We start from the raw sequence: 19,659 nt of genomic DNA, 5'->3' as shown, positions 1-19,659 counted from the left end.
TTCAAATCCACCTCTGTAGGTGTGCAATACGTGGATGGATCCTGGGTGGGTGGGGGAGCCCCCAGTTCTCCCTGAGGGTCACACTCAGAAGTCACATACCTTTTTCTTATTTAACGACCATTTGTTTAACTCATTAAGTCTTCTAAATAAAGGGATCTGCAGATGGGGTGGCGAGGAGGCTGGGAGTCCTGGGCCTGATGATGTCAGATTCTTATCACTCGGGAGCACCCACAGTGGGCTGACCTGGGTGCTGATGGGCCAAGGGCCTGCTTGGCGTGGGCTGTTCCTTGTCCCCACACAGGGGAAGCAATGGTCTCTCCATGGGCAGCTCTGGCCGACCTGAGACCCAAATGCCCAGGAGAACAGTGCTTCCTTCGTCCCACGGTGCTGAGAGACCTCAACGTTCACGCATTTCTTCTCCCAACTCTGGCTTCCTCCTCCGTGTTCCCCACCTTCTCCCCCTCGTTGCGGGAGGCTTCCAAGGGCCCAGCTGTCCTTTCCGATAGCCACGTAGAGGGCGCCTGAGCTGGTGTCAGCCCTTCTACAGGCCCAGGGGGCAGGGGGGCCCAAACTGGGACCAGACGCTGCCCAGACGGACTCCCGTGTGGTGTGTCTGCTGATCAAAGCACGCGAGGATATGCATGAACGGTGGTGTGATTAATGCAGGCTCCCGCGGCGACCCCTTCTCAGACCTGGGGCCCGTGGGGCGACCATGCGGCAGCCTGCGCCCTCCGAGCCTCCTGCTTCCCAGACGGGAAGCTCGGGCCTCAGCCCCAGTGTTCACAGAGGCCGGTCCTGCACAGCGGGAGCCAGGGGATGGGCCAGCCTCCAGGGGACACGGGGAAGCCTCCTGGGGATGATGCCACAGCATCTGGGACGAGGTAAAACGCCCATCAGATGGCCAAGGGGTAGCGCTTTCCAGGAAGAAGGCCTGGCTCCAGCAGGAGCCCCAAAGGAGGACAGACAGATCAGTGCGTTAGGACACAGTAGAGCCTGGTGGGGGAGAGGGGGGCTCTGTAGTTCATGGGCACACAGGACAAGGCCAGGCAGGCAGGACACAGCGCCCGCCCCCCAACCCTGCTGGGGGGGGACCCAGGGGCTGACGCCACCTCCATGCGCCCTGGACCAGTCTTCGCCCCAGGACGGTGACCTGTACCTGCGGGGACCTGGGGACAGCCCACAGGGGACCCCTAGTTGTCAGGGGGCACAGGCGGGCAGAGGGTCGCTCCCCGCGCGCCGCTGACAGGACGGCCACAGGAGCGGGCATGCAAGAGCCCCAGCAGGTGAGGCGAGGGCGGCCGCGCTCCGGGGTCAGGCGACCCAGCCGGGGTGTCACAGACAAGCGGTGCTCAGGGCTGGGCCGTGGGGTGCAGAGGCCGGTGCCGACACTAGAGGGCAGGGCGGGAGGCTGCAGGCGTCCTGGAGGGGGAGCCGCCCACACTGGGGCGGAGCGGGAGCGCGGGCGTGGTGGGCGCGGTGACCGCCCTGAGAGGGTCTGGAGCCCGCGTCCCCGGCGCCCCTGCTCGGGGCCCCCACCGGCAGGCTCCGGGGCAGGAGGGAGGCACTTAGCCGGCCCCGCGCGGGACACCCCACCCCCTGTTCCCGCGCCCAGGGAGGCCGAGGGACCGGGGCCCCCTCGGAGCGCAGCTGCCGCCACCGCGGCCCGCGCTGACCCACTTTCCCGGACCTCGGCCCGGCTTCAGGCCGAGAAGAAATGCCATCTGGCAGGTGCCCGCGCCCGAGGGCCCCCCCCCAAGGGATGGCGGGCCGCCCAGGAGCCGTGGCCACCCAGGGTGTGGACCTCGGCTTCCGGGGCGGGGACGGGGGAGAGGACAAATAAAGGGGGGAGGGGAACAAGTGACGGAGAAAGGGGGAGGGGAGGGGGAGAGACGGGGAGAAGGAAAGGAGAGGGGGAGGGGAGAGGAGGGACAGCACCCCGCCCCGCCCCCGCCCATTTGCTGGGCCCCAGGCCGGTGCCAGGGACGATGTTGAAATGGGCGAGTGTGCATCTGCCTTCCAGGCCTCAGGGGGTCCGGGGCCCAAGCTGTCGCCAAGGACCTCCCCCCACCCCGCCCCCACACCCCTTCTTCGGGCCCCACATCGCTCAGCAGCATCCCCCCACGTCGCCCCAAGGCTGCTGTTCCCACTGGGCTAGGTTAATGGAGCCGGCCCTTCTGCAAGGCTGTGCATTTGCAGATGAGACCATTGTTCATGAGTGACTGTCTGCTTGGGGCCAGGGGGACAGGGTGGGGGTGGGGGGGTGACCACGACATGTCCCCCAGGGAGCTCTCAAACCCTCTGCCTCTCACCTGGGACCCCGGAGAGCTCTGGTGTGGCGTGTGCGCAGTTCTGGGCACTCAGGGCCAGACGCGGACGCATAGGACTGCTGTGCATACCAGTGGTAGGAAGAGCTGACAGGTAGCGAGTGTTCACCCAAAGCCAAGCCCAGCACGAGCGCTTTTCACATATTAACTCATTCGGGCCTCACGAACTTCTATGAGTTATATTACTTCTTCTCCCTTTGTTCAGCCAAGCTTCTCTGAACACAGAGAGGGCAAGTAGCCTGCCCAGGGTCACACAGCTACCAAGTCAGAACGCGAGCCCGGCTACAGAGCCTGCGAGTCTGCATAGTTGTTAACTTTCCTGCTTTCCTATGCAGACTTCTGCACATTGCTTTTCTGCTAAGAATACGTTCTTTTTTGCCCAGATGGAAGACCTAGATGAGGAACGGTTAGGTCTGTGCATCTGAGATTTTGAGATATTAGCAAAGCTCTGTAAAACAGTGCGGGTCTTGCACTCACTCTTCAGGTCCAGGCTCCACACTTAACACGCACACATACAAACACCCTTGGTCCCCCTCAGGCCAGGGGGAGGGAGCCAGGGTACCCCGGGACAAGGGGAGGAGGCCCACATAGGCCCTGGAAATCAGCCTGGTGGCACAGGGGCAGGGAATCCCAGGGTCCAGGGCAACCGAGCCAGCTCTGGAAGACAGGGTGCAGCACTGGCAGTGGTAGTGGCATCACCTGGGTGTGGCCTGGCCCGCTGTGGCATCAGTGTGCCTGCGGGGCCATTGTGGGAGCCAGCCTGCCGCTACTGCCATTGTTGGTGGAAGCCTGTGGACGCCTGCTCATGTTCTGGCCCATTCCGCTACCATCCTCAGGATTCTTGGGGCGCCCTCCCACAGAAAGTCCCATTGAACTGCTGGGAGAATATTAATTGTCCTTATTTTGATGTCTTCTTGTGATTCCTGCGTTACCCTGTTTTCTCCAGGGCTCTGTCTGGTTCTTCCTCGCCCAGCTGCTGGGTTTCCTCCAAATGTACGGGGATCCTGGGTTGTCCGATCCCTTTGGAAATGAGGGTCAGGACAGCAGCTCTCGAAGTGTGGCCCATGGACCCCTGGGGGTTCCTGAGACTTCATCTGGGAGCCCACAAAGTCAAAACTATTTAATAGGAATACCAAGACGTTTTTCTCTTGCGATTGTTTAACAGAGTTTTCCAGAGTCGGCGTGATGTGGGATATCATAGCAGATTGAAACGGAAGCAGATGTGAGACTCCAGCTGTCTGGTAAGCCAGACATTGGCAAGATTTTTAAAAAGATAAAACACTATCACTCTTCTTAGAAAAAGATAGCTATGTTCATAAACGTTATTTGTGTTAACAAGGACTGGCTTGATTAGGGTTTCAAGATAAATGCAAACATATTTAAAATTGTTCTCCATGTTAACTTGTATTACAGTAAATATTGGTTAGGTTTACCCATACAAAGGAAAGCTCTCTGGCCCTGGCTGGGTGGCACAGTTGGTTGGAGCATCATCCCGTATGCCAAAAGGTTGTGGGTTCGATTCTCGGTCAGGGCACATACCTAGGTTGTGGGTTCGATCCCCAGTTGAACATATCCTCCGATGAGGATTAAAGAAATAAACATTAAAAAAAAAAAAATCTTAAAAAAAAAACCCAAAAGCCTCTGCGGGCCCACCAGCATTTTTAAGAGGGTGAAGGGGTTCTGAGTACATCATACTTGGGAACCATCAGCCCTGCTGTGTGGAGTATTTCTTGAACACAAGTAAACTTCCTTCCTGGAAGGGGGGGTGCTGTCCATTCAGGTGCCTGCAACTCTTGCTCCGGTTACCGCGGAGATGTCCAAGGGTAGAGCACCTTCATGGGCTCTGATCTGGGGATGCTCTGGCTCTCATTTAGGCTGGGGTTACCGGGCAGGGCCCAGCATCTCTTTCTGGCCACAGCCCTTGCTTCCCTGTGTTTAGTTTTAAAGCTACACTCTGACTTCATCCTGGGGTCAAGCAGGGCACTATCTCAGCTGCTTGGGTTAGTCCTTTAAGTGAAGTCCCCCATCCGTGTCCTAGGACCCATTTCCTCTCCACTCTTCCTATTTCTAGGCCCAGGGTTTTCAGGGTGGTCTCCCACCTATACGGCATTCTGGGCTCTTCAGCTCTATTGGGTTTCGCCAAGAATCGGATCTCGTTTGCTTTCTATCACCCAGAAATTTTTCCATGTTATGGTCTGCTGGTGACATCTATGTGGTGTATTCCCACTTTACTTTATTTTTTGGTATTTATTTAGCTGTTTCATAGGATCTGGGGTTGGAGAAGTACCTGGATCTGTTTCATCAGCCATCTTGAGCCCGATTTCAAAAATGGTTGAATGAATGAATGAATGAGTGAGTGAGTGAGCCAGGGCCCCTGGTGGTGGAGCCGGACGGTGGAAAGAGGACCTGCTTGGTTTCTGTATGGCCCTTCCTGCGAGACAGGGCTGCCCTAAGGGTGAGGTGGCACAACGCTCAGACCGGAAGACCCGTCTGCGTGAGAGCACCTGTGCGTCAGGTGAGGCCAGGTGTACACTGTCCTTGTCATCTGGGAGATCCGCAGTTGGTGGAAGTGCTCCCAAAGGGGCTGGGATATAACACAGAGTGTTCTAGCAGATGTCCCCACTCTTCAGGCTTAATTGGGATGAGGTGGCGCCTCCCTGCCTTCCAATTCACATTCTTTGGGAAAAGCAGGCTCCCGTGTCCTGGGCACCAGGCCCAGAGTGAAGAGGGAGGGAGCCAAGGAGAGTCAGAGATGGAGGGGGCACCTGGGGACTGTGTGGAGGTTCTGGTGGCTTTGGAGGTTGGGGAGCATGGCCTTCTTCCCTGCCTTGGGCTTCTCTGGTTGATGACACCCAGTGGGGCACGGTCACCTTCTCAGGAAAAAGAAGCCCCTTAAAGATTCAGTCTAGGAGCTGCAAGGGGCCATGGAGAAAACTATGGAGGGGAACTTGGGTCTGCTTACATTTAAAAAAATATTTTTACTTTATTGATTTGAGAGAGAGAGAAACATCGAGTTGTTGTCCCACTTATCCATGCACTCATTGGTTGCTTCTTATATGCGCCCTGACTGGGGATCGAACCCTCAACCTTGGCATAAGGGGACAATGCTCTAACCAACAGAGCCACCCAGTCAGGGAAGGTCACATTTTATTTAATAGAAAATAGTTCCCTCCCGAAACAGAGGCTGAGCCTTTGCGAACGCACAGAGCCCAAGTAAACCCCACTCAGCTTCTCAGGCACGTCTGGCCACACCCTCCAGATCTGGGAAGGCTTTCTTCTCCATGTCCAGTGACCCTGTTTTGCCTTTTTTTAGATGCAAATGTTTATTTGGTCTGACTTTGAAATGCCTCGGTGCAGCTGAAATAATTTCAGGCAGCCTTGAAAGAGACAACCACTTCCTGACCTGAATGGGAACCTTTGGCTGGGGCCATGGAGGAGTTGGCAGGACACCTGCTGGGCCCTGGCCTCCCGGGCCCTCCCCCACCAGGCCTCCCGGGCAGGCGAATGGGCTGGTGACCCCGTACAAGGTCCCCAGCATCCTGTGCAAGTGGGTGTTTCTGCGATGACAGTTATAAGGGACCAGCATTTGCCAAGGACCGGATTCATGCTCATCACCAGTCCTGAGAGAGAAGCAAGGGACTCAGTTTTGGGGGGTTAACAGGTACAATTTGACTTTTTATCCCAAACCCTAGAGCACCCCCCAGAAGGAGAGGGGGTGGCACATCAGGACCTGTGGTGCAGGTAAGTCCTAGAGGTACAGGATATCTGGGGAGCGAACCCACAAAGCATTGCTGCGAGGATCAAATCAGTAAAATGTCTAGGAAAAAAATTCTAATCTTGGGTTGGGGGGGTGGGGTGATCTGTTTTATTATGTTGCAAAACTCCACGGCCATACAACATAACTGATTCTTTTCTGCCGAATAAGAGTCAAATATTTCCACACGGCAGAAAACATCCCGATTAAAGTAAAAAGGCCAATGATAAACTGAAAATAAAATTATGGCACATGCTTAAGACGGAATTACCATGAAGTCAGTCAGATAAGGTGTATTTCTGCCTATGAGGATAGTATTATATGCATAATAATATAGGTTAATTTATGTCACCAGCAAAGCGCTATAAAGCAGTAAGAAAAAATAATCTGACTCTGAATCAGAAAAGAGGCAACGGACAGAAATCCTTCCCCACAAATGAAAAGGCTTCAAAATATTTGAAAATATGCTTAATCTCACTCCCAGGAAGAGACGTGCAAACAGGAACATCAGGGAAACCCCACTTTACACCTATTGGACTGGCCAAGTGCCAGCCTCTGAGCACGGCTGTGTGACAAGCTCCGTGGGGGCAGCTGGGCAAATGTGTCTGAGTCACAGAGCCTGGCGATCCCTCGTTAGGAGTAAGTCCCATGCCGATCTCACACACGTGGGTAAGGACGTTTTTATCACCAACACTCATGGGACCATTGAGAGTGATTGCAAAAATGTTACAGCAGAATGAGAAGCAGAGGGAGACCTGTCTGACCCACTAATTCAGCAGCCCTGAGCCTGGTCTGATCATACTGCCAGGTGCTCCAACATCACAGGAAACACCGTGCTAACATGGGAGGAGGGTGGTCCTTGGAATTCTGTGTATCGGTCTCTGCCATGTGGGAAAGAAAGCCTTTGTAACTGTGTTTACATCCCCAGGTCAGAAAGACAGAAAAGAGTCATCCTGCTCAAGGAAGAAGCCCATTCATACCTTTGGGTAGACACGCCCCTGCCCTGGAAAGCTGGCACCACCTTTATCTGTCAATCAGTCTATAACTTCTTCACCCCCAACCGAGCTATGTAAATCCTCAGAACAAAGGACTCCCTCTCTTGGTGCTCTTGGCCTTCTGGCCACCCTAGGACAAGCTTGCCACCCCAGCTTTGGCCATCCTTGCTTTTGTCCTCCTAGCCACTAATAAACTTTGTGTGCACGCTAATAGGCTCGCTGATCTGTAATTCTTTACTGTGTCGGCGAGAAGAACCAGGGTTTCTCCGATAACAAAAGAGTGGAAGCAACTAAATACTATTGATAGTGATATTAATTGCATAACGTATGGTCCAGCCCTAGCATGATATTAACCATTCAGTCATTTTTTATAAAAGGTTTATTTTATGCTCATTCAAAGGAGAGAGAAACATGACTGTGAGAGAGAAACAGAAGAAACATCGATCGGCTGCCTCCTGCACGTGCCCCAGCCAGAGACCAAACCCACAACCCATGCATGTGACCTGACCGGGAACCAAACCGGCGACCTTTCAGGTATGGGCTGATGCTCCAACAAATTGCCCCGCGCCAGCCAGGGCATCCCAGCTCCACTTCTGCTTGTTGCTGGCTGGAGCGGGGGGCCACCCTGCTGCTCCCTGATGGCCCTCCCTCCCTTAGATTTCCACCCCCGACCCCATGTCTGCTTCCTGCATCCCCCCAGAACCAGGATGGGAAGCTAAAGACCCTGCAGTCCCACCGTACTGCCCCCTTAGAAAAAGGAGGGGAGTGTAACTAACAAATGCTTTTTCCCTACTAGAGGATGTACGTTAGGTTTATAGTTTTCTACATAAACCTCTGACGGTGCCTAGATCATCCAATGAAATGCCCCAAAGCCCCATGGCGTCCCCTGACACGCACGTGCCAGCTGTGACTGTGTCCCCCACGCAGGGCGCAGCAGTAAGAACACGTGGGCCCTGTCCATCTGTCCGGTCGTGCAGTCTGTGGTCTGCCAGGGCTCAGGGCGTCTGAGGCTCGAGGCAAGTCTTCCTGGCCAGGGGCAGAAGGTGGGCCAGCCAGGGTCACAGCAGACCCGTCCTGGCGTTTCTCGTCACCAGTGCCTACTCTCTCCAGAAGCCCCAGGGAGGCCCCTCGAGATTCAAGGATGAAGCCCCCACAGCACGGAGCAAAGGATGCGCACGAGACATGCCGTCCCCCACACGGCGGACGCTCCCATCCCCGCCCGTCTGCTCATTATTCCAACTAAAGTCAGCCCTGGTTTCAAAGGTGGGTGCAAGTCATTTGGAAACCAGGTGGGCGGGTGGCATAGCGCCTGCTCATCCCTCTTTCAAACTGCCGTCAGTCGTCTGTCATTGGCGCAGGTCTCAGCTGATGCCGCGCAGGGTTTCCATTGTTATTTCGCCTCCGTGTGCTTTTCTGTCTGTGGATGTGGGGGCAGGGGGCTGAGCAAAGCCGCGGGGAGGGAGGCTGTGGGACAGCCACGTGCCTGCATACCTCCCTTCATGGAGCCCTCAGCCGGGGACAGTCCCGTGTGGAAGGGCAGGGTCCCGGAGCACGTGCAGGGGACAGCTTTCCGTGGCTCTCGGGCTCGTGTGGGAAAAACAACACGCACAGGGACAGAGCCCGCCTGATGGTGATGGGGCCACCTTGAGCTCATGTCTTCCTCACAGCAACCCCCGCGGGGGGCTGGGGGGCGGAGCAAACACTGTCATCGCTATTTCCCTGATGAGTAGATTGACATGAGGGAGGGGTGGGGCCAAAGGGAGGAAGGCTGAGGACCCGCGGGGGGCTGGGGCACGGAGCGTCTGCTCCCAAGAATCAGGCCCACTGGGTCCGTGGAAGCCGGGAGCCCGGCAATGGGAGGGCACCGCTGCAGGAGGGAGGGATGAGGGCGGGTGGTGGAGGCGAACACAGAGGGGTGGATCCAAACTCCGTCTAGGAAGCCAGGGTCCCCAGGCTCCCTCCACTGCAACCCCCAGACCGGCCTGGAGGTTTGTTCCTGGGAGAAATTAGAGAGGACTGGGGGGCTCTCTTCCTAAGGTGGGCTCAGGGATCCCCAGGACAGCAGACAGCAGGGGAGGGGTTCTGGACTGAAAAGGGGTTGGGGTATGAGAAGGAAAACTTACATCAGTGGTTCCCAACCTCCCCAACGCCGCGACCCTTTAATGCAGCTCCTCATGTTGGGGTGACCCCCAACCGTAAAATTATTTTCGTTGCTACTTTGTAATTGTAGTTTTGCTCCTGTTATGAATCGTAATGTAAATATCTGATATGCAGGATGTGTTTTCATTGTTACAGATTGAACATCATTAAAGCACAGTGATGAATCACAAAAACAATATGTAATTATATACGTGTTTTCCGATGGTCTTAGGCGACCCCTGTGAAAGGGTCGTTCGAGTCCCAAAGGGGTCGCGACCCACAGGTTGAGAACCGCTGGTTTACACTAACTTAAGAAAACCCCTAGAGCGCCTCCTCCACTCCACTCCTGGGGCGTTGGCAGGACACATGTCCCTAGAGAAGAGACCTAAACATGCTTCCACGGGAGGGTCGTCCCACAAAGACATGGCTTCACCTGGCAGTCGAAAGCTCCCTCCCCTGACCAGTCCTCAAAGAGTGCTTCAGCGCTGTCCTTCTGGCTCTGAGAAGATTGCCAAGGACCCCTAATCTGGTGAGTGAGGCTGCCAAGGCTGCGGGTTCAATCCCCAGTCAGGGCACATACAAGAAGCAACCAATGAGTGCATCAATAAATGGAACAACAAAGTGATGTTTCTCTCTCCCTTCCTCTCTCTCTCTCTCTCTCAAATCAACCATTAAATAAAAATTAAAAAAAAAAAGGAAGGTGAAGGTGAAGAAATCTCTAGGGAAAAAAAAGACAGAGGTTGATAATAACAGAGAAACAACAATTAAAAGGTCAGTCCAGACAATGGCGTCGTACCAATCAAGAGTTCCAAAGGGACAGGATGGAGGAAACCAAGAAGAAATGTTCAAAGAAATAATACAAGAAAACTGCCGGCTGAAGGATGGGAACTTGCCAATGAAAAAAGCTCATGCCACGCTGGTATAACCCCGTTTTTAAAATTTCACACCAAGCTTTGCCATCATGAAATCTGAAAGCATGAGGGAAAAGAGGAAATCCTGCAAGCTGGGGGTCATGGCCGGGGCAGGACAAGACATACGAAGGTTTAAGGAGTAGAATAGCAATTTGGGGAATGTGAGTTGGGGCAGGCGTCCTTGCAATGGGATAGGAAGGATGAAGGGGAGGAGAGTTCAGGCGAGACCTCCTTCTTAGAAATGAGGCTGAGCCCGTGTGGGGGAGGGGGAGCAAGGTCAAGCTTCCTTCTCAGGCCAAGGGTCAGAACTGTGGGGTGCTCTGGTTTCTGGGGTGATTGGACCTGGTCCCTGTCGCCTTGCGCTTTCCTGTGTCATGGTCTCCGCTGGCCCCTGTTGGTGATGTTTCCTAGGCCAAGGCTGGAGGGCTGGTCTCCAGATGCAGGTCAGGGGCTGCAGGCCCCAGAGGAGTTTCAGAAAGGAGGGCGGATGGCTGGAAGCAGCCACGGGGGAGCTGGGGCTCCCAGCCCCGGCTCGGCAGAGCCAGGAGGCAGAGACGCAGCTGGCTGGTGTGTGCGTTATCGGCTGCTGCGTAACAAGTGACCACAAGACAGAACAGCTTTGGTCGACACACACGCACCACCGCACACAGTTTCTGAAGGCCAGGGATCCGGGATCCGCTTAGCCAGCTGCTGTGGTTCAGGAACGCTCATGCGGGCACAGTCCAGCTCAGGCCGGGGCCGTGGTCTCTGGGGGGGTCTGCTTTCGGGTTCGCTCACGTGGCTGTTGGTGGGAGGCTTCAGTTCCTCAGCCCACAGGTGTCCCCAAAGGGCTGCTCACACGTGGCTTCTCCCAGAGCGAGGGATGGCAGAGACAGGCAGAGATGGTGGCACAGCCAGAGACAGAGAGACAGACAGCTCAGCCAAGAAGGAAGCCACAGGACCTTTTAGGACGCAGCCTCGGAAAGGCCACACTACCCCGTCTGCTGTGTGCCATCGGTCCCCGCAGGGGAATCTACACCAGGCGGCGGGAGCACTGGGGCTTCCACAGGTGGGAATGGGAGATGCCTTGAAGGGGCGCCGATGGTGTGGGAGACTCTGGTGCCTCGGGCTGTGGCTGGGACAGGAACTCTAGCTCCTAGTGGAACTGCGGCTCTCGCCCTCCTCTGCCCCAGCCTAATCCTTCTAGAAACATCCACTCACATCCGCTTCACCAATTCCGTCTCTGACCTTATCCACATCTTCCGTACCAAAGTCTCACAATATCTCTTCGCTGTAAGTTGGGCATAGTTTATTCACTGTCACACGAAAAAGGGCACAGAAATGGGCCCCACGCCAGCCAAAGGCTTCGTCTGTGCAGTGAGGCCCCCAGCTGGGAATGTGGGGTCCAGGAGAGGGGACAGACATTCGTCCAGGGCTCTCACAGACACATTCGCCATTAGAGATGAAAACCCCTGATATGGAAGAAAGGGCAGGGGGACAACGTGACAGCGGAGGGAGCCAGGCATGGCTGGGGGCCCAGGAAGCCCCCCTGGGGAGGAAGGCAGGCAAGAGGGGATAATTTCTGGTTGCCACGAGGATCAGAGAACAAAAGAGAGCCGAAACCCCTTATTTCTGTTCAGGCTAATATTAGCTTGGGAGACATGTGAATCATTTACTTTTCGTCACAAATGCTCTTCATACTTCAGGGTAAAGAGTAATAGACTGAGCCCCAAGGTAACCAATCAAGACAACCTTCGGTGATGTCTGCCTGAACCAGGCAAGGTGTCTTCTTATAGGCAGAGCAGAATCACCCAGAAACAGGCGTCTAATTATAGCAGCGCCATCTGTGGCGCTATAATAAGCATGATTATCAACACTATCTTTCAGGTTTTTCACTGAGTCAGAACAGTTGGCTAAAAATAATCTGTACTGTATCCGCAACGCCCCCAAACCATGTGCGTTTTTCCCATCCGCACGGCCTGCCCGCTCCCCGCGGCCCCGTGCAGGCAGCGGGTTCTTTCGCTGGCTGGTTTTCATGCTCGGCTTTGCCTCTGGGGCAGCAGGAGGTGGACAGGAAGGAAAGGTAAGGCTCGACTGCAGGCCCCGGCCAGGTGGCTCAGTTGATTAGAGCTCTGTCTCGATAGGCTAAGGTTCTAGGTTCGATCCCCGGTCAGGGCACATTCAAGAAGCAACCAATGCTTTCTCTCTTTCTCTTAAAAAAATCAGTTTAAAAAATTCGATTTAATCTAGCAACAGAGGGCCACACAGATGGTATATCGGGCAGGAGGCCTGGATTGAAGGAAGCAGGGTGCGCACCGACCGCAAGCTGAAGTACCTAAGTCAGACACCGATGCACTGGTTTGCCGTAGGTCCCCCACGCAGAGCGCCCCTTCGTGAGGTCAGAATGACAGGGAAGGCTTCAGGGTTGCAAAGCGACGCGGTGAGCGTGAGAATGGAACTCAGAAAGGCAGGCAGGGGGATCATGACATTTCATCCTAGGCACGGGGCCACCGTTGGCCAGTTTAAAACGTTTGCATGAGTTAGGAAAAAGGAGACCTCATCAAACCCAGGGATCCGATGGGGAGCAGAGCATGCACTGGACTCAGGGAGTATATGTGGACTGATACATTTTTTAGAGCGATGATTTGCAAAACATGTCCCGGGGCTCCGTACGATTTCCAGGAACCACCGGGGTGGGGGTCAGGTTGAGCAAAGAGGGTTCTGGACCTCCCATCTCTGCTTTACCCAAGACACCTCTCTCTCAAATCAATAAAATTAAAAAAAAAAAAATTCATGGTATAATTTCTAGGGTACTCACTAAAATATTAGACCAAGGACATGCAGGGGGAAAATACACATTCTTTAAGCAGGGAAGGAAGATGAGAAGACAAAGCAGAGATTTAGATGCTAGATTAAAACCCAAATATAGCAACAATTTTACATATATGACTACATGTCCCATGTAAATGCCACATATATACACAACTAAATGTTCCAGCTAGGAAACAAAGATGATCAAACTAATTAGATGCTTTTTCTTTAACGAGAGACTTCCAAAACACAAGGTGATAGAACCGTTGAATTTGAAAAGTTGGGAAAAAGACATACAGAGCTATTCAAAGAAAGGGGTGTCATTATGTTAACCTCAGACTAGGGTATTTCGGTGAAAGCATTTTTAGAGGCAAAGCGTATCAAGTCCCCATGATATAAGATGCTGTTAAAATTAAGGATCACCCCTGGCTGGTGTGGCTCAGTGGATTGAGCGCCGGCCTGTGAACCAAAGGATCTCTGGTTCGATTCCCAGTCAGGGCACAGGCCTGGGTTGCAGGACAGGTCCCCAGTTGGGGGCGCATGAGAGGCAACCACACACTGACGTTTCCCTCTCTTTCTCCCTCCCTTCCCCTAAAAATAAATAAATAAAGTCTTTAAAAAATAAATAATGATCTAGTACATGAAAATAAAAAAGAGGATCAGCCCTGCATGGCCCCAAGGCAGCTACCCCCTCCGTTGTCCGTCTTTTCTTGTACAAGTGCTTGCATATTGAGGGCAGAGAAGGGCCGATGTTGACTGGCCAAGTTATCCTGTCTCTCAGTTATGTTTGTGCAGCACCTTTGCACTCCCCTCAGTCCAACCACATCCTTCTTTCCCAGACCTCCCTGCCCCTGAACTTCCCAGTGATTCCTTCCAGGCTTCTAACCAACCTGCTGAGCAACTCCCCGCTGCTTGTGCACCCACGTATATGCTCGTATATCTGCACCCCAGCCACCTTCTCGGATGTACAAAGTGGACAGGAGGTACATTGCACGATACCCTGCCCAGAAGGAAGGTTTTCAGGGTCACTAGGTGGGGATGACCAGAGCCACGCCTGCATGGGGCCGTGATCCACTTGCTGACCCTCTCTGTCTTTCCCTGACAGCTGGAGCTGATCTGTCCATAAATGAAACTTGAGATTTTTCCTCCTTTTCCAAAGGAAACCATGGATCAATCAGCAGTTGTTACAGAAACAGGGGGGTCCAAAAACAAACCCCAGAGTTTGCGGCTGGGAGACAGGAAAAAGGAAGCAGCTTTCAGGATGCCTTTGCATGCCTGAGGCTAATGGCTGGAAACTTTGTTGCAAAGATCCGCTTTACTTCCAAGGCTCAGGAAGATGGGAGGGGTCTTGGACCTTGGGATGGTAGGAAGGAGCCTACAGAGCCTGCGTAGGGTTCTGTGAATGGTCAGGACTGGTTACCATGTCCACTGCATCACAGGACGCAGTCAGGGATGTATAAGCAGCTGCGGACATTTTAGCGGGTGTGCTCCCTCCATGTGGCTTGGAGGAGGGGGCCCTCCAGGCTGCTTTAAGAAGAGGCTCTCGCCATCCAGTTTGAGAAGGAGAGGAGATCCATGTGGTTTGCAGGGAGGAGGCAGTTTACAAGGAGGCTGAGAATCCAGGCGGTCCTGCATTGAGAGCTGGAGGGCACCACAGCACAGAAAGGACCTCCCCAATCAGAACTGAGTGATTGGCAGCTACTGGTAAAGCTGAACTGTGCCTAGGAAGTAGGGAAACGGTGTTTCTAACTTTCCTAAGACTGGCCAGGTCTGGGAGGGGGAGGCAGAACTATGTGCAAATAAACAATTCTTTCTTTTCACTAAACTCTGGTATTGAGAGTTATAATTCTGGCAGCAGGCAATCGGGCCCCTGACTAAACAGCCCGTGGGTTCTGTTTCAATCGGAGCAGCCCACGGGTTCTGTTACAGTTAGGCTCAATTCACCTCTTTGACAACACCTGGGCAACTCATGCCCTACTTCTCTCTAAATTTTCCAGAATACTGGATATGCATACAAATGGAATCCTATCCCATGCAACCTTTTGTAACTGGCGTCTTTCACTTAACACACTGTTTTCAAGGTTCACAGCATCAGCACCCCATCCCTTTTTCGTGGCTGAATAATATTCCATTGTATAGATATACTGCATTTTGTTTATCCATTCATCCGTTAGTGAACATCAGACTATGAGTCCATTCTTGGCCCGTTCGATTACATATATTGAGCAGTACCCTAGATGAGTGATTTTCAACCAGTGTACACGCAGGAGTGTTTAAAACATGCAACAACTGCCTATTTATTCAGGGCACTGACGTCTTTTCCCTTAGATTATGATATAGAAAAATGACAAGAGCCAACACGACAGTAGCTTGCCTGGTGAGAATGAATCAAAATCATACCTAATTTTTTGTCAGATCAGCAAACAATAAACTATTTTTGGGTGTGCTGTGGGATTTAAGTAATTAGTTTATGTGTGCCATGAGATGAAAGAGGTTGAAAACCGCTGCCCTAGATGGTTGCCCATCTATCTGGCCCCCAGGGACATCTGGTTCTGTTGGCTCTTGCTGCTCCCAGCACATCTGGGAATTGGAACACTGGCCCCCTTCCCCCGTGTTCTGACTTGCGGTCTAGTACAGTATTTACGCTAATCTCCACCCACCTCCAGGAAGCACGTGTTGCAGGTGAGTGCTGTGACTGGCTCTCGCTCTTCTGGGGCTCTCCCATCCCCTTCGCTCCTGGGGAGCCCTGGTCTCCGTGATGCATCTCAGCCAGCAGCCCTGTGAGCAAAGGCAAAAGCAGATCCTTCAGCAGAGTCTTCAGAGACGACATTGCAAGTGCTCTGCTCACGAGGGATTTCGTCACTTTGGCGAGTGGCCTCCAGCACCCACCTGCCCCCGACCAAGGAGCACCATCTGGTCTCACAGGGTATACTAGTTTTTTTTTGTTGTTGTTTTTATTTTTAAGATTTTATTGATTTGTTTTTAGAGAAGAGGGAAGACGGAGAAAGAGAGGGAGAGAAACATCGATGGGGGAGAGAAACATGGATCGGACACATCCTGTAGGCGCCCCACCTGGGGACCAAGCCTGCAACCCAGGTATGTGTCCTGACTAGGAACTGAACCCGCTACTTTTTGGTCTATGAGATGACGCTCCAACCCATTGAACCACCCAGTCAAGGCCACAATGGCACACTTTCAAAGTGGAAGTACCTCTCAGCCTGTTCCCTGTCCTTCTTGCACGCAGCAGGTGCGCCCCCTGACCTGGGAAGGACCGCACAGACTTTGACAATGGACAAGCAGCTCTCTTGTGCCAAGTGCTCCCTGTGAGAAGGTACATTGGGGCCTGGCAGATTCAGAGGGCCCAGACCTCCCAGTGGGGGATTCTCCCATGGCGCCGAGAACACAATTTTTGCAGGAAGCTTTTTGCTCATGTTGCTAGTCTCCAGCGGCAATGGATGCATGCACGCAGCATGTTCCGACACCATTGTGGGGCAAGCCTGCAGGCCCAGTGCTGGCAGGCAGGACCCTAATGGCCCCTGGCACAGCATCTTGCCACTAACATCAGCTTCCCTTCCAGAAAGAACTCTAAGCCTTACCAACTCGGGTGCCCAGACAGGCTGGGTTAAAAATTGATTTCCAGCTGGCGTGTTACGAGGAAGCTTTTCAAACTTCACAAAATGCCATGGAAGGGAAGGTTTCTTTTCACCCTGGAATGTGCAGGCCTATGCTGAACATTCTCCCCAAAGGTGTGCTCTCTCAAAGGTGGCTTCCACAGCGTCCCCCAAGCTTACGGGAGCCAAGCAGTTGGGGTCATGGGGAAGGGTGCTCCTGGCTTTGGTCTGAGATGATGGTTTTAGTCACGGGAGGAACTGAATACTTCCTCCAGGTGCAGCAACGTCTTGGTCAGGTCCCAAGAACGTCACCAAGCTGGAGAAAGCAGAAGAGGCGGATGTTGCTTGCTGTGGGTCACAGAACATGCAGGTGACACACAGAGCGCCCTGCACACCCCTTGGCTTGCTCGGCACATGGACACCTCCAGACTTCCTATGTTGGGGCTCAGGCAAGCCCAGCTCTCTGCACGTGAATGTCTCAGCCCACTTCCCCACCATCCTGAGAGGGAGGTAATGAGGCCCATGGGGAATCTGAGGCTCCTTGGAGACAAGATAGGGACAAAGATTTGATTCCAAAGCCACTGGCCCTGAGACAGACGATGACATCATCATCTCCAAATCGCAGAGACGAACAGAAGCTCAGAAAATAAGTGACTTGTTCAAGATCATGGGGCTTTTTGGTGCTGGGTCAGGACCCACTCGGTTGGTTCCCACTCCCACCGAGAATGTATTTAAAATATATCCACTCATTTTTCACTTTTCCTCCCATCACACTGCCTCGCCTGAATCCTCTCTTCTTTATTTTTTAAAGAATCTTTAAAAAAAATTATTTCCAGAGAGCAGGGAAGAGAGGGAGAAAGAGAGGGAGAGAAACATCAATGTGTGATTGCCTCTTGTGCACCCCCTACTGGGGACCTGGCCCACAACCCAGGCCTGTGCCCTGACTGGGAATCGAACCGGTGACCCTTCTGTTCACAGGCCGGCGCTCAATCCACTGAGCCACACCAGCTAAATAAAGCCTCTCTTTTTCTTCTTCTTCCTTCTTTTTCTTTCTTCTTCCTTTTTCTTCTCCTTCAGATTTTTTTATTGCTATTCTATTACAGTTGCCCCAACTTTCCCCCTTTGCAATCCATCCCTCCCAACCCCCGCTCCCACAGTCAATCCCCACCCTGTTGTCCATGTTCATGGGTCAACATACATGTTCCTTTACTAGTCCCTTCCCCTTCTGTCCACCATTAATCCCTTCCCCCTCCCCTCTGGTCACTGTCAGTCTGTCCCATGTGTCCGTGCCTCCGGTTCTGTTTTGTTCGTTAGTTTATTTTGTGTATTCAGGTCCACTTATAGGTGAGATCACATGGTATTTGTCTTCACTGCCTGGTTTATTTCACTCAGCATAATGCTCTCCAGTTCCGTCCATGCCATCGCAAAAGGTAGGAGTTCCTTCTTTCTTTCTGCTGCGTAGTGTTCCATTGTGAATCCCTCTCCTGAGCGTGAGCCGAGCCTAGTGACCTGCTGCTGACGGGCAGAAGGTGACACAGTGACTGTGACTCTGGAGACAAGGTTGTACGAGGCACTGTGGCCTGCGCTTGGGTCACTCGCTCTGGATAAAGCCAGCTGCTGCCGTGTTCCACAAGGCCACTCAATGGCCTCTGGCTATAAGGCGGCTGCCATTGCTCCAGGCCCATGCAGAGACAGGGGCAGGCAGAGGGGACCCTGCGAGCTGTAGTGCCGCATTCCACACCCTGTCCTTGGGCTCTGAGAAATGCCAGCATGGCTTTCTTGCCCTAAGTCCCTCTTTCATGTTAAGGCCAACTAGAATTGGTTATTTGCAAAAGAACTAAAGTATGCTTTTTTTTTTTACAGAATTTTTCTCTCTCTCGGAAATCTGGCCTGAGCGTGAAGACCCAGAGACTGTGGAAATGTCTGATTGCACAACCTGCCTGATCATATCCAAGGCCTCACTGCCCCAGTGAACATGTAAACCCAGGATTGTCTTTCTACCTGAGAAGGTGGCTGTTCTTTCTGGGTTCCGACAACATCCTGAATCTTTTGCCTTGAGTTGGACCCATAGTCCCATCTCCTAGGAGGTCACGGTCATTCTACCTTCAAAGGCTGCCCCCACTACTGATACCGACTTCCGGAACCTCTGGCCTCAGCTTGTCACACCTTGACTGAAAGGGTCCCTTGTATGTGACGCGTCAACTCAGATCCCCGCCTTGTTCTGCCCACCTCCCTGCCCTTATGCTGCTGCCACGGCCGCTACCATCCCCGCTGCTGTGAAGTGAGGCCCCAGCTGTGAATGACCTGCCCTTCACGCCCAGCTGGCAAGCTGGGGATGCCTTGTTGCATGGGACCCTGTTCCTCATGGCGCCCCCCAACACTGAGCGCCCCTCCTGGTCCAAGGCCGGGGTTCCGCAAACGCTGGCTGAACCGAAACCCAACTGTGGTTGCAGGCTTCTGAGCTGGTCTTTTCTTGTTCCCACTCCCAGCCCTCAGCCACGGGCCCAGAGCCAGGTCTCAGCAGGAGGGGCCCGCCGCTCGGGGGTGGGCAGGGGCGGTGATCCTGACCCCCATGGGGTCGATCTGAGTAGCACCCCTTTCTGTGGTCATCTTTAGGAAACAGGCACTGAGTGGCGTGAGGCTAAAATTTAGTTATGAGCTTAGGATCCCAAGGAAGAACCCTGAGGGGTGGCACCCAGACCCTGGTGGCTTTGAGGAGGACAGAAAGGGTGGCTCTGAGGTCCAGAGCCCGGGGCCACCTAGAGAAGGAGCCATAGCAGCCTCAGGGAGCGCACAGGACAGTCCCTGGCCTCTGGTGGGGCACCGTCCCCCGATTCAGCACCAGTTGGGGGGACCCAGAGAGCAGCAGGGAGGAGGAGCCACTGGGTGTCGCATGTGTGACACAGGGGCCGACAACCATCTCAGCCGCAGGGGCAGGAAGTGCCTTTCACTCTGGCTTGTTACAAAGTCACAGAGATGGCAGCGGGAGTGCTCCACCTGGGGGTCTGTCCTGTCCTGTCCCTTCCTGCATCCCCTTTGGGGACCCTGGGCCAGAGAGCACGACAGGGAGGAAGACCCAGGGGCTTCAGGAGGCCTGCAGAGGCGCAGGAGAGAAACACGGCCCAGACTACAGAG

The 19,659-nt window shown here is 53.7% G+C and overlaps 2 long non-coding RNA genes across 3 annotated transcripts; both read left to right on the top strand.

Moving 5' to 3' along the window:
* Nucleotides 1-1,481: 1,481 nt before the first annotated feature.
* On the top strand, nucleotides 1,482-7,274 carry LOC149991996 (uncharacterized). Of its 2 annotated transcripts, none has more exons than XR_016508472.1 (3): nucleotides 1,482-1,728; nucleotides 3,490-3,565; nucleotides 7,007-7,274. It is a non-coding gene; the product is annotated as an uncharacterized LOC149991996 (long non-coding RNA). The 2 variants fall into 2 exon arrangements; XR_016508473.1 differs by having other exon boundaries at nucleotides 1,482-1,793.
* A 6,482-nt stretch (nucleotides 7,275-13,756) lies between these two features.
* LOC149991995 (uncharacterized) lies at nucleotides 13,757-18,799 on the top strand. Its single transcript, XR_016508445.1, has 3 exons — nucleotides 13,757-13,896; nucleotides 15,900-16,009; nucleotides 18,388-18,799. It is a non-coding gene; the product is annotated as an uncharacterized LOC149991995 (long non-coding RNA).
* The last annotated feature ends 860 nt before the right edge of the window (nucleotides 18,800-19,659 follow it).

Source organism: Furipterus horrens, unplaced genomic scaffold (assembly GCF_987537825.1).
Source record: "Furipterus horrens unplaced genomic scaffold, mFurHor1.1.pri manual_scaffold_16, whole genome shotgun sequence".
NCBI lineage: Eukaryota > Metazoa > Chordata > Mammalia > Chiroptera > Furipteridae > Furipterus > Furipterus horrens.
The sequence above is the reverse complement of the archived record's forward strand: the minus strand, read 5'-3'. Positions and strand labels throughout refer to the sequence as shown.